Below are 15,003 nucleotides of genomic sequence, written 5' to 3'. Positions count from 1 at the left end.
TGATTTCAGTTGTCTGTAAGGACTCAATGTTTTTGTGAAAGAAACAGCTATGAAAGCAGATAAAAATTGGAGACAGTTGCCAAGGATCAACTTGTATTTTTATTTGCTGAAATACACAATGTTTTAGACAATTGCAATAAAGCAAATCCATATAGATTTCAGTAAAGTGACTGACATGGTGTTACATGGAAATCAGTGTGATGATGCAGGAAAATTAGAGGAAAGAAACCAGCCAAAGAGCAACAGCAATTACTGTACTTCAAGGAAACTACCCTGGCTATAGGGGATGGTTTATGTAACTGGATTAGAGACTGGTGCATTTATTATTTCTGTTAATGGTTATGTCCAAAGACAAGAACTAATTAATAAAATACACTTGTGACCAAAATAAAGTATCTGGACTGAACTGCCATAAAACAAAGTCTTAATTAACAGAAGTCTAAGGCAACAAAGGCAAGGTACTTATAAGTGTAGGAGGCATTTCTTCAGTAACTACAGATTTATCAGCTGCTGAATAAAAACAAAGAGAAAAGCCTGGCTTGAAGTATTTTTGAAACTGTTTAAGCTGAGACCTTATGGAGATTACTCAGAACATGTCACAGTTAAGAAACATAAAAATACTCTGAGAAGTTTAGGAGATAGAACCTTAAAATGACTAAGGAAATGGTGATACCTTAAGTATAGGTCAGGAGGTGTCTTGTTGGGCTCAACCAGATGTGGTTTTAGACATCAACAAGGTAAACACTGGGGAGGAAGAACTATGCAAGTCAAAGAACAGTGCCTCATGAGCAGGTTTTCCAGCTTCCTCCACATTCAAGTTGCAGTTCTACACAGTCTGAACATTCCCAGTGCAAACAATACATTAATAAGCCATGCATTGATGGTGTGCTGTAACCAAAACCTGATCTTATACTCCCCATTTATTCCTATTTTCAGTGGGAATTAAAAGCTTGTAGCATCGGGATCCCTCAGGTGCCTTTGTAATTCAGGTAAGTTGCAAAAATGCAATATTTAGTGTTGGGTTTTGATAATGCATGTAATAATTATGAGTGTCAGTACACATACCATGTTGCAAGTGTTCACTGATGTATTTCTCTGTGTATATATATGTATTTGATTTCAATCAAAATGTTAAGCTGAGGTATTAGAATATAAGTAAAATAGCAGTAGAAATATTCTACCTCGCTGCCACTAGAATATAAAATTTTTAATACTTTTAAACAATTATATTTCTCTCTCAAAATTAAAAAGGAGAAATAATATTTGAACATGTAGTTACCATCACAGAAAATCTGTTTATTGAGGGCTTGACAATAATAAGCACAGCAGAACATGTACATTTTATTAGAAGTTACCTACTGTATGTATTCTTTGTAAAAATCCCTGGCTCCTTGCAGTATTGTACTTTGTACACATGCAGTTTAACTTATTTTATCATTTTCATCTTGAAACAGTCTTTGGAATGAGCTGTAACCTTATAAATGCCTTTGTTCCTTGGTGGAAAGGCTGAGTCACTCATCATGAGGGATTGATGGAGGATGCAAAATCAAAAGAATATATGGGACAGATTCAGCCCAAGTGTGGCTGACGTCAGTGGTGCTCTAGGGCTAAATATGAGCCACATTTAGGCTTTCTCCAGGAGAAGGGAACTGTCTTGGGCTAAGACATCTTACCCCCACCACAACCAAACCTGCACATCGGGGCACAGTAGGATGCTGGTGTCTGGTTCAGTAGGACACATTTTGCACTTCCTCTGTTAACAGGTTTGAACCTGTTCCACTGCTGCACAAATCTTTAAGTATAGAAAGCCCTACAAAAAAGGTAGCTATATTCAGACCTCAGATGATGTGCCAAAATGACAAAAGTCAACCCTTAGTGGAAAGTTCAGAGTAGAGGGAAAATTCAAAGGCCTCTTATTTTTAACTGAGAATGTAGCAGTTTGTCTCAATTTCCCAGCTCAAACAATGTGGCAGGCTGGTGAGAGTGAGATATTTTCTATGGGCTCAGTTCCTGGTATTGTTTGCAAGCCAAATGTGAGGGTAGATAGCAATGTGTCAGCCCACTCTCAGTCATGGCACAGGCATCTCCTACTAGTGACAGGCCTGGCTATTAGAACAAAGAAACACATGAGGCAAGAGACTTAAAGACTTCTTCCTTTCTCATAAGCATTTTGGCAAGAAAATTTTGAGAAAAACATTAAGGTTTGTCCAAGGAATATAATTATTATTTAAAAAACCCAAAGCTTTTAATGCTCTTGACGATTAATTTTTTTTTCCAAAGAAATAAGTGACAGCTAAATAGTTCTCTGAAAATACTGGATTTATGACAAAGTCCAATGAAGCAGAGAGGGGTATTGATTTGGGAAGACTCAGGTTATGATCTGTTCACATTGCCATATTTCAAAGTGATGAACCATATTGTGTTGTTTTAACTTGTCTTTCGTTAGATGTACAGCAAATAGTGTGTGAGCAACCACACGTGTGTATGTCTATGCTCATACATGCACACACACACACCTGTTAAACACCATATTTGCAGACCATGTTGGACTTGAAAAATTGCTAGAATGCCGGAGTGCAGCTTCAGGAGGTTGCAAGGAAGCAACAATGAAGTATGAAGTGGAAATTCCCTCTTTATGACACTTGAGGGTCTCTAACTCTTCCTATACTTCAATATTAAGAGCTTTTAGGAACAATGAAGGCAATTTTTTCAGCAAGACCATAGCTTTAGACATGGCATTGCAAAGGATGCAACATTCATCTTCACTCAGCTTTGTTCACAGCAATGCACATTCACAGGGGTTGAATTAGAAAAAAAAATTACATTTTATGTCCCTACTTCATTTAATCAGTAAATATAACTTGAAAAGTGATCATCAGTTAAATAAAACTTTCTAACATGAAGTTGCAAATTCTTTAATAACAAAACAAATGTTACTTGCTGCAGCTGTTTTGAAAGTTTGTAACATTAGTGTCTGTCAATGAAGGCTGGAAAATGGGTTTTAGAGGGAGTGTAGAATGTCAAATTCACTCTAAAATAATAGTAAGGTCATGTATGTGATTATCTACTCTGAATTGTCATCACTGGGATGCCAGCCTGATAAGGGCAGAAATTAGGGTCATGTGGCAAAATGCTTGGACTGAAGGCTGCTGCCATACTACTGATTCCATGTGTTGAAGTGAACTTTTATTGTCAACTGGATGCATGGTTCATTTTATTTTGCAATTGTGTTAGGGAATGCCAAATACACTAAAGCTCCATAATCAAAACCACAGTCTGACCTACGTGTAAATTCAGAATAATTTAACTAGGAACACAGCTATAATAATATCACAATCAGAATCTGACCTTCTCTTGGGGATTTGGCATGATAGGCTTCTAATCAATGTGGTTCAGCTGCTTCTTATAATTAAATCAGTATAGCATGGTTATATATACAGTGATAAAAACCTCTCAGAAATGGAGATAAAATATTCTTTTCTCTTGAGAGAGAAAAATTGTTTGCATTTTTGCTTTGCTTTCTAACCTTACTCAGTCTTACATAATACTTTATATACAAGCCAAAATTATGCATTGACACCTACTTTTCCATAGTATATTCCAGTTCAACAGATCACATCTTGACACAACATTTCCTTTCAGCATTTTCCCTGTAAACTTGGTGTAACTCCCCTAAAGCCAGATGTGAAATCCCAGTTTTGATGAGCTCAGATTCTGTTCACTGAGCACCCATATTAATCGGTTACATTTTGCTTTGCCACCCATATCTAAAGGCTAAACTTGCTTTTGAAATCTAAGAGTTGCCTCTTCAAGCAGACTTAGTGTTTCCTTAGCAGCAGCACGTGCTAAGCCACATATGATGCTATCACAGTGTCTGAGGCTGCCCTGCAGTGTCACCTAGACAGTTTTTGCCCACAGCTCCTGGTAGCTGCGTGCTTCAGACAGTCCACACTGACTACATTATCTGGCAGGGCAGTAGTTTTCAGATCTAAAGATCCTTGGAGAGTGAATCCTACTGTGGTCCTTCTTGGTTACCTCCTAGGGGTCCTCTGACAGGTATCTAGAGACTCAGAGAGCACAAGCTGACAATCACCAGAGCTGAGCAACCCAGCATACTAATCCACATCCTTGTCTTTTTAGACAGTTGTTCTTTGTATCAGGACTGGCAGAGAATTTCAAAGTACTCCTTAGCACTACTGTTCTGACCCTGGATGTCAGGTGAAATGTGCAACTAAATGAAGACTCTACATTCCCTTCCATGTTATATATTCATGTTACTTTCCTGTCATGCTATTACATTAGCACATCAAGCCACCACTCAAATCAGGCTGCACTGTGCTGAAGACAGGGCCCTGTTTTTAATAACTAACTCCTTTGTTTGTGGCAAGTTGCACTGCAGCAGTACACCATAGCACAGAGAAAGAGGAAAGAAGGGGTTGACAAATGTGTGTGGTTGTGTGATTTTACCAAACATTGTGGTCAAGCAGGCCCACCACTTACTAAAGAAATTTCTCAGACTCTGCAAGTTTATGGGTCTGGTAGCTTTAGAGAGGTCTATGGATTTTTGAAGGCTAATTTAGCCTGATACATGCTTCTTTAACCTTTTGTTCATTAAATCAGTAACTATATTAGAGTTCCTTGCAAAGTCTTGTGGGTTTTATCCTGGCATATCAATAACCTCACTGTTTGATAAACTATTTCCCCAGTTTCTTTTTCCTACATGGAGTTAGCATTCATTTATGAGTCCTGCTAGACTGTGGATATGAAAATCGCAAAATGTCAGGTGACACAGCTGCACGCCAAAGGAAAATCTGGCATCAACTGACAACAGTTCACACTGAAAGGATAAAAGGTTACCATGGTGAAAATCACCCTGCATCCCCAAGAAAATTAATCCCAGCTAGACCAGCAAGGTTATCACCACAGTAGGTCAGGGCCTGCCCCTTCCCAGCCATCCAGCAGCAGCAGCTACATCCTCCCACTTGGAAACACTGGCTTCCTAGGCCAGAAAGGGAAGTTCCTAGAGGGGACTTTTCAGAGGAGATGGTGATCAAGGAAAGGACAAGTGATACATATGGGTAATTGCTGTTCCATAAATCTAGATTATAACTACATAACAAAACAAATGTTATGTGGTTGTATGTTTTGTTTGTGCACATTGCCCAGCACAACATGAAAGATCTGTGTACAAGCTATGTTCACAATGAAAAATGCTATAATATTCTAAAGCTGTGGGTAAAACCCCAGATTCCCTGTATTCTAGAGTGCTTTCAAAACTCCTTAGTATTTCAACTGTACCTTCCTGTTGTGACTACGATATCTTGTAAATCAAAGAATCACAGAATCATTTAGGTTGGAAAACACCTCTGAGATCATCAGGTTCAATCTTTGACCAATCATCACCTCATTGATTAGACCATGGCATCAAGTGCCAGAAACAGTCATTTCTTGAGCATCTCCAGGGATGATGACTCCACCTCCTACATGGACAACCCATTCCAATAACCTACACCCTTTCAGTGATAAAATTCCTCCTAATGTCCAGCCTGAACCTCCTCTGGCATAACTTGAGCCTATGTCCTCTCATCCTGCCACTTGTTACATGGGAGAAAAAACTAATCCCTACCCAACTCCAACCTCCTTCCAGGTAGCTGTAGGGGGCAATAAGGTCCACCCTGAGCCTCCTTTTCTCCAGGCTAGGCACCCCCAGCTCCCTCAGCCACTCCTCATAGTGCTTGTGCTCCAGACCCTTCACCAGCCCCATTGCCCTTCTCTGGACTCACTGCAGCACCTTAATGTCCTTCTTGTAGGTAGGGGCTCAGAACTGACACAGGATTTGAGGTGCAGCCTCACCAGTACAGGGGGACAATCCCTGCCCTGCTCCTGCTGGCCACACTGTTGCTGACACAGGCCAGGGTGCCATTGGCCTGCTTGGCCACCTGTGCACAGCTGGCTCATGTTCAGCCCCTGTCACCAGCACCCCCAGGTCCTTTTCTGCTGGGCAGCTTTCCTGACACTCTTCCTCCAGCCTGTAGCACTGCACGGGGTTGTTGTGACCCAGGTGCTGGACCCAGCACTTGCCTTGTTGAACCTCACACTACTGGTCTTAGCCCATGGATCCAGCCTGTCCAGATCCCTCTGCAGAGCCTTCCTGACCTCCAGCAGATCAACTGCCGCCTAGCCTGGTGTCATCCATGAGTGTGCTGAGGATGCACTTGATTCCCTCATCCAGATTACTGACAAAGATATGGAACAGGACTGGGCCCAGTACTGAGCCCTGGCAAACACCACTAAGGACTGCCACCAGCTGGATGTGGCACCATTCACTCTCTGGGTCCAGCTGTCCATACAGTTTTTGACAGAGTGCACCCATCCAAGCCATCAGTTGCCTACTTTTCCTAGAGGATGCTGTGGGAGACAGTATCAAAGGCTTTGCTGAAGTCCAGGCAGACTACATCCGACTGGGCCAAAGCTACGGAGAAAGGAAAACCAGCACATTTGCTGATAGGAAAACCAGATAATGAAGAATGACTGAATTTTTTCTCTCATTCACAGGATTCCCTCTTAAGAATGTTATCTCTGCCCACAGCAAGCGAGGGAAGAGTTATAAACAAAGGAAATGCTCAGTGACTAAATTGACAGAATCCTCTGAGAAATTAAGGGACAAAGAGGATTTCACAGGCATGTAAAGGAAAAAGAAAAAGAGCCTCTCTGTGATCAAGGAACTGACCAGAAATATTAGAGTGGCTTTTTGAACACAAGAGCACACCCAAAAGAGCAACACTGGCTTCAATGAGAAAATAGGCATGAACCATGAGATGCTGAAGCATCAGTAGGTGAAAAACTGCTGGAAAAGGTGGTCTATTAAAGTTGCCATCAAACCTGTGTATTTGCCTTTCTCTCCTTGGTACTTTATGTGAAATTTCATTAGTCTCAGTCTTTCCCAAAGTGGAGACTTTCTCCTTGAGACTTCGCCACAAGGACTCTTCACCATTACTCTTTTGTTAGTAGTAGAGCAAAATCCTGAGAAGCAGTGGCATCCTGTAGTTGCTTTGATTCCACCATCCTGATTATGTCTTTTGTCTCCTATTGTGGTAGAAAAAACACGGAAAGGGAACTGAGAACTGCAAACTCCATAAAGTTTGCAAGCAAGTTTGTGTTCCACAAGTCCACCACAAATGCTCTGTCTCTTGGCTGATCAAGATCAAAGTAGTTAACCCCTGATCAATAGTTGTAAGAACAACTTCAGCATGGAAATAGCCAAATGCTTTGAACCACAGGGATGTGCCCTGCTGTCCCTTTGCTTCTGCTGCAGCTCTGGAGTGAAGCCTCAGTAGTAAGGTAGCTGCTGCTAGTTAAGTCATAGTGTAGCATAACACATAATCAAGTTCTCTGCTAGATGTCACTTCTTTCTAGAGCTCAAAAAGGGCACCATATAGGGCAAAGCTATTTCAAGTTCCTCCTTTAAGCAACTTTTTGGTTTTATTGCCCTTTCCCTGTGCCACAACAGCAGCAGAGGGGGTGAGGAAAGGTATAGCTGCCATTGCTTAAAAAATGAAGCAACAGTTGCCTGTTTGCAAAACTGACCACATCAGTGGCAGTGGGTAAAGGTGTCTGAATGGATGCCTGAGTGTGTGCTACCACAACTGCGTGGATGTGGAGGGAAGTGGGAGTGGTGACATGGGCTGGTGGTACTAGTCATCATAAAGTGGCTGCAAGGAGACTGCCCATTTATTTAAAACAGGCCCCACACACCAGGCATTCAGCCCTGTGACTCCCAGGTCTCAGCAGTAGTGTGACAGGCATGGGCGACATGGACACAGGGCCAAAGTAAGTTGGAGGAAATCCCTCAAGTGAAAACAAAGGCTCGGTAAGTCATTTCCTCTGAGCTGAACAGAAAGACATCTGTGTTGATACAGCTATTACACACTAATCACAACAAAACAATTCTCTTGTAAACGGCATAGACCCTGCTTGCTTTCCTCTAGGCTGACTGAAATGTGAGAGACGTATTTCCATTGAACTTTACAAGATCTTTTTCTTTCAATGTGGTTTTGCAGTGACAGTTTCTGTAGGTCAGACTGGGCTAAGAGGGTAAGGAGGTAAAGAAAAGAGCCTACGTGCCATTTCAGTACACACCCTGAACTCCGAAGTTCAGCAGAGGCACCTGAGGTGCACAAAAGCTGCTTCAGTTATTCTGGCTGTGGGTTTGAGGTGGCTGGATGTGACTGTTGGCATGGTTAATTACGAAGGAAGGCACTGAACCCCGGGGTCACTGGGACACGAGCAGATCTGCGATGGGCATTGAAGAGGAGCAGCCTCGGGTGCACAGCCCATTGGGGATGGGGGAATGCTGTGCCCACCGCCACCGCACGGCCCAGCCCGGAGCCCTGCGAGCACTCCTTCTCCCCGTGGTTTGGTAAGAGAAATGCTGTAGTCAAAGCATAGCTTTCACACAGTTTACAGCCAGCTGGTGCCAAGAACATAGATTTTGAGGGAGCGTTTGCAACTTGCTCCGAATTACGTAATTTGCCTTTTTCTTACACTTCTCGGACGGGATTCGAGGGAGCTCCCAACGAGATTTGGTGGGCGTGGGACACCTCAGTTCAGCCCAGCCTCTCGCAGCGCCGCACCCGCCCCGGGCGCCCAGACAAGCGCGGCCGCCCCGGGTTGCCCCCGCTGCTTCCTCCGCGGGGAGCCGCGCTCGGCGGGAGGAGGAGGAGGTGCCGCCTTCCCGTGCCGGAGCGAGGCAGTGCGGTGCCTCTCTCCCTTCCTCCCTCCCTCCTTCCGCCGCCCTCCACGCCGCCGGCGCCCGGACTCCTTCCGCGACGGCGGCCGGGACACGCAGGTAGGGCAGGTGAGGCGAGGCGGGGGTGCCGGCCCGCTGAGGGAGCGGGGGGGTCCCAGCGCCGACAGCCGCGGAGCCCTGCCGGGTGCCGGCACACGGAGCCCCCCTGCCGCCGCTGCCAGCCCCAGAGCGTGCGGCACTGCCGGGGCCGAGGGGCTGCTGCCTCGGAGCGCAGGTGTCACAGCAGCCCTAATCGGGAGCGGTGACAAAAGCCGGCTTTGAAACCTTTGCTTAAAATTGCTCTAACTGCGTGATATATAAAGGGGCTGTGGTCCAGGCTGCCAAGTACATTTGAAAGGCAACACTGATGAGTATTTCTTTATGTGACTTTCTTCTCTGAGTCTTAGCTCCATGCAACCAGTGTGCTTTGCTGAGACTGTTTTGCCTCGTCTCGTGGGAAGAATTGCCTTCTGTTGAGTTCAGTTATCCTAATAATTCCTCCTGCTTTCTGTCCCACATGGAGTTACCTTTTGTTGGCAGTGCATACTCTTACATAGCCTTGTGCTGGGATACAGCACACCTGCTGCTTGTTCAGTGGGTGACGAGACTCGCGTGGTGCTTTTCCACAGGCTTCCTTTCTGCACCCTTAAAAGTTGGAACGGGCAATTATTTGTGCTGTAAACTGAAGTTTTAGTACCGGAATGGCAGTGAGCTCCTTGCTTGAAATGACAGATGCTGATCTGAAATACTCAGGGTTGTTTTTTGAGTCAAGTACATATTGGTTTTATAGATGGAAAAACTGACTGTAGTAGAAATGCAGGCAAAAAGCTGTCTTGTGAGTACCTGCTACTGGAGCTTTTGTTTTCATTTTAGCGTACATGTTTCTGATATTCTGACTGTCTCACCTTTGATAGAGGATGATGTTTTGTTCAGTTTCTCAGAACTCTTCAGAGACTGGAAGATGGGTTATTACTTATTGCTGTTGCATAAATGTTTAAAGTATTTTGAGCTATCAGAAAGCACGTGCTTTTCTTTCCTTCTGGCACACCAGCTGTGCTGCTCAGATCATTTCAGCTGTGCAGAGGAGGCCCTTCAGGTGTCCTGGTCTTGTTTGCTGGGTACTGCTCTTGTGTGTGGGTAGGTAGCTCCTGGACAGGGAGTTGCTTACAGTCATTTGGTGGTTATGGTTTGTAAGGGGACTGCAGCAGGAAAGGGCCCATTTACTATCAGACTCTCCTCTGGTATTCTTTATGTTTCTCTGAGGTTTATTTATGTTTTATTTGTTGTGAGATACATTTTATCATGAAATGATCACATTTATCTCTGCACTTAGTTCTTATTGAAAGGGTGCCTTATATGTTCCTCTAAATTTCTAAATTAATATTATGATTATTTTGAACCAAATGGTTGATTTCTATGTGAGCTTGCCTGCTGAAACCACTGAAAGCAGAGCAGCATGATTATATTTGGCATGTTTTTTGTTTTGATAAGATAATCTCATAGGTGCGCAAATCAAAACCATACTGGCAGTTACACCTCTGTCTTGAAGGAACTCTGGTTATCAACTGCCAGCCCTGCTTTTATTAACCCTTCTAAATTTGTAGGAATACCACATATTTTTAATGTTAATCTAGGCTTTTTACAGTCTTTGAAATATTTTAAAACCATTTACTATGAGGTGGTTTGAACTATGTCCTAAGTTAAATCACATTTTAATGCTTAGCTGTAGGCATTGTGGATTTGGCATTGTAGTGTTTAGGCTGTTTACAGTAGATAGAAAGAGAGAAAAATAATAGAGCTGATAAAACAATATTAGTTCCGTATTTTTTTATCTTGCCCCGAAACAACATTGTATTCAGAAACACCATATGTGATAACCTGTAATGAAGTTAAAATAATTGAGAACTGGTTAATTTAATAGAATTACTTGGAAGCATCAAGAAAAGTCTTCCCCTCACCAAATATAGGTGCAACTTGTATATTTGATTACCTCTGTGTTGTGTTAGCTTATAAACTGGATGCCCAAGATAAGGTGCAGAATAGTGTAAGTTTCATACAAATATTTATACCTCAAATATGCAAAACATTTTCTGTTTCTTAGACAATAGAAGTCTGTGCTGCCTGCTGTCAATGCAAAGGTCATGGAAAACAGTCTTTAGCCTTTGTTAACCATTGATGTCCAAGATGTTTTTTTACTTTTGATTAGTTTGACTTTTTTTCAGTAACCTATTACCTTCTTGCTGCCGAACCTGGAACTATTCTTTGGAAAAGGAAGATTTGTGCATGGCAAAGGATCGGTTGTAGCAGTCTACAATGACTCTCTTGCAGAAATAATATAAGGAACTATAAAAACTGAAAAATATGGAAAACAGTACTCAAACATAGTGGAGTACAGGTTGGCATAATGAAGAAAGCCTGAGGTGGTGGACCTTTTATATTTCTAATTACATATGTGCTCCTGAAGGACATGTATCATATATTTTTTGTGCTACATATATTTTTATTATTATCTAGATGCATCTATTTGCTCAGAATTACCGGGACCTTGTCTGGAAAGTGTTGGCAATGGTCAGTCAGTTGCTGCACCATGGAAATTAGAGTGATGAAGTTCATTAAATGACCTGCTGATACCCATTATGCAAAGTGCAAGGGAAAGACTCTCGCTACACCGGCTGCTCCTTACTGCAGAGGGATCAGCCCAATTTACTCTAATTCTGGCCAGGACTTCATGGCAGCACTAGGCATTAGAGGTATTACTGATATAGTGGGACACAACTCTCCAGAAACCCATGAAATTGCACCAGTGTTTTAGCAAATGGTCAGCCAGGTCTCAAGAAATGTATTTTTGTTAATAGAGCAGTTTACTTCTAGCAGCAAATCACTGGTTTGCTCTGCCAGCCCTCAGGCAGAGGAGCATTCTGCTCTCCTGCTTCTGGTCTGTTTTTTTAAGTGTATTTTCTAAAGGAAAAAGCATTAGGAAAGAAAACAGTGTGCAAGTGAAGGAAACAAGTGTTTGGGTGGACACGTCTGCTCTTTGTCTGGTGTGGCAGAAGAGGAACTGGGGAACTGAGCACTGCCCTGTGGCCATTACAGCTCTGGCAGTTCTCAGTCATCCCCTGGCCTGGCTCAGCCCCATGGGCTATGATTCAGAGTCAGGGAAAACAACATGTGAGCTAAAACCTTGAAAAATAGACAGGCAGTACATACCAGTGTGACAACAGTCTCATTGCAGAAGGTGCTTTGTGGGGAGGGGAGCATCTTTCTGTATTTCCTGGGCATGGAGGTGGGATGGAGAGAGAGACATTTCTTACAAGTACTGTGAAGTGACCACTGTGTTCAGATGGGGTCGTGAAATCTTGGGAAGAATTACAGAAGTCTCCTGAGAGTAGGTCTGTCCATCATGGGCAGGGTTTACCTTTCTTAGGAAGAACGACATCACCTAGAAGTTGTCTTGGGTTTGGTCAATACCCAAACATTTAGGAGGAAATGATATTGCTGAAAAGACACCTCTTGGTTGCATGGCTGTCCTGTATTCTGGGCAGTTCAGTAAAGCTCATGCTTAGTGTGGTGTGGTCCTGCCTTTGTGTGTGAGCAGGAGACAGGGTTTTCAGGAGCAGAGAGAGGAGTTGCTCCAGGAGAGTCTGAGCCTGGCCAACAGCTGATGTACAAGAGCTGTTTCCCATCAGCTGTGGGACTCAGGTTTTGGTGAGGGGAAGGAGAAGTGTTTGGCCATGCTAGCAGTCACAGCTCCTCTGCTGAAGCAAAGCACCAAGCTGCCAACTGGGTTACTCTCTTTCAGCTCTTAAGGTAAAAATCCTGTGCAACATTAAACAAATGCAGGAAAAAAGGAAAAAAAAAAAAAAGTAGTGTGCTGAGGCATGTGGGACCTGAGCAAAGGCTTTCTTGGCACTCCTGCTTTTTCTCATTTCCATTTCTCTTATCAGCAGATATGTGAATGGGTGCCACTTTGCCACACATAGGGTACAGCTTCATGTAGGCTCAAGTAGGTCACAGCTGAGTTTCCTGTGAGGAGGGGTTTTGTTCAGCCTTGTGCCTATTGCAAGCTGTGATCTGATTAACTTGTAAGATCTAGGCCTTCTTTTCAATTGAATGTAGGGCAGAAAAGCATGGCTTTGGGTAGTAAAGGAAGCAGGATTCTTCCTTCTGAAAGAGGATCTGGCCACAACACTGGGACCCTGCCCTTCTAGGGGCACTTCCAGAGTGTGCACTGTACACTAATCTGGGACAAACTCCTGGCCATTTATGTTTATGAAACAAAAAAAGGTTCTCTTTGTTGTCTTTGTTTTTTTTTTTTCCCTCCACAGGATAGCCACATAACTCACCATCAGACCCAGGTGATATCTGCTCCTTCATTTTAGTTAAACATTGTATATCTGTCCTAGGCAGCCCTGTGAACAAATCTTGTCAGATTCACTGTGCTAGTTTACTGGGTAGGTGAGATAATTATAATTAAGTTGAATCTATCTATCTATCTATCTATCTATCTATCTATCTTTATATATATATATATATATCTCTTCATATATATATATATTCATATATATATCGATCTTCATATATATGTATATATTCATATATATATATATTAATATATTCAAGGTTGCTACTTGTCCTGTGAATTACAGGATGTCTTATATCACAGGGCAAGCTCCATATCCTGGCAGAAAAAATAACTGTGTTTTCCCTGCCTCCCCACTCTTATTCTGAGCATCTCTTCCCAGCTGAAGTGGCAGGCCACATCAGTGGTCTCCAGTGCTATGGCAGGAGGAGAAGAGGGGGGACTCTCCTGCTTTGAATTGTGTGACCCAGTTCAAGGGATGTGCAAAGTAAGTTGAGCTGAATGGGCCCTTTTCTGTCCCAGAAGAGATCTCCTAAACTGATAATTTTACATATACTTTGGGATCTTTTGAAATTAAAATTTCTACCAAAAAATATCCAAAAGATGCTTAAAATAATATTTTTTTTAACATGAAGAGATCTAACACTCCAGTATTAAGAGTGGCTGGTTCAAAACTGCTATTGCAACTTGAATTCTCCTTGCTTACACCTAATCTGTTACGTGTTTAATTCTGTAGCCACATGTGATTTTGCTGTTTCATTCAGCCCATGGCTGGTTGGACTGTTTCAGTTTGCTTTGTTGTGGTCAGCCATGAGGACCATCCTCCTCCTCAGAGCTGCCGGCTGGCAATCAGTCCTCCTCAGTGGTTGAATATAGCAGGTTCGGTTGTTGGAAGCAGACATATTTACAGCTCCAGAGTGTCAGATGAACTGTGAGGGTCTGTTTTATAGCAGGGAGTTTGGGAGAATGGCACGGTGAAAGGCTGTGGAGTGTGAGAGCAGTGGGAGGAGGCCATCGCTCTGTGCAGGCAGCCTCTTTGCCACCACAGCAGCTTTCTCTTCCCACCAAGGCACTCTCTCCAACCATGAACGGGATTGCAACTTTCTGAGGGAAAAGTAAAAGTAAAAGTCATGGGCAAGCAGCAAAATTCCCTCAATTTGGTTTAGTTACTTTTCTGGATCTCTTAACCTGAAGCTAACTCTGAAAGTCAATGTGATGCAGGCACTCCCCATGAAAAGCTGAGACCTAACTATAAATCTTACCTTTGCAGTGCCTTAGCTTTACTTCTTGTAATTTTGGCCTCAATGGGACTGGATTATGGTAGCCCATGTTGTGATGATGTTTGGTTGATTCTCCAATATCCTTGTGTCTCACCATGGATAAGCAGAGTGCAGTAAGGTACTGTGAAGCATTAATGACTGTGTTGCATGATGTCTCAAAGAGTTTGAGCTGAATGCTGTTCCTTAATACCATAAATGTCTTGTGACTCCTCACAAGTGCAAGTCCAATTCCCTGTTTAACTTGCAACAGTTGAAACACCTCAATGCATCTGAGATCTGATATCAAGGAGAGCAGAGATAACAAGCTGCTTTGCTAGAGATGCTCACTACCTTGCATTAACCAGAGGAAAGGGAAAACACACGACCACAGCCGTGTGTCAGTTGTGTTTGTTTTCAGATTCAGTGAGAAACTTTTCCCTTGAATTAATACTTATATATTGACATGAATGAAGCTGAAGTTCTTTGGTATTCCTTGTTGCTTAGGGTGCACTCTATGTGAAGAAGAAATTCTTCAAGGTCACAGCCTGGCTTTTCAGTCCTGTGTAGGGAGACTTTATTAGCAAGTAGCTGAAATG

At 42.9% G+C, this 15,003-nt stretch overlaps 1 protein-coding gene across 6 annotated transcripts in view; it reads left to right on the top strand.

Moving 5' to 3' along the window:
• The first annotated feature begins 936 nt into the window (after positions 1–936).
• TEC (tec protein tyrosine kinase) overlaps positions 937–15,003 on the top strand; it is a 51,774-nt gene continuing 37,707 nt past the window's right edge. The window contains exon 1 of one of the 6 annotated variants that reach the window (XM_064712192.1): positions 937–989. The gene's annotated coding sequence lies outside the window, so the exon portion shown is untranslated. Of the gene's footprint in view, positions 990–8,582; positions 8,858–8,965; positions 9,024–9,502; positions 9,624–10,002; positions 10,030–15,003 lie in introns of those variants that run through there. The other 5 variants (XM_064712189.1, XM_064712191.1, XM_064712195.1 and 2 more) reach the window with 5 other exon arrangements.

This window comes from Zonotrichia leucophrys, chromosome 4 (genome assembly GCF_028769735.1).
Source record: "Zonotrichia leucophrys gambelii isolate GWCS_2022_RI chromosome 4, RI_Zleu_2.0, whole genome shotgun sequence".
NCBI lineage: Eukaryota > Metazoa > Chordata > Aves > Passeriformes > Passerellidae > Zonotrichia > Zonotrichia leucophrys.
This window is presented reverse-complemented; position numbering and strand designations above follow the sequence as displayed.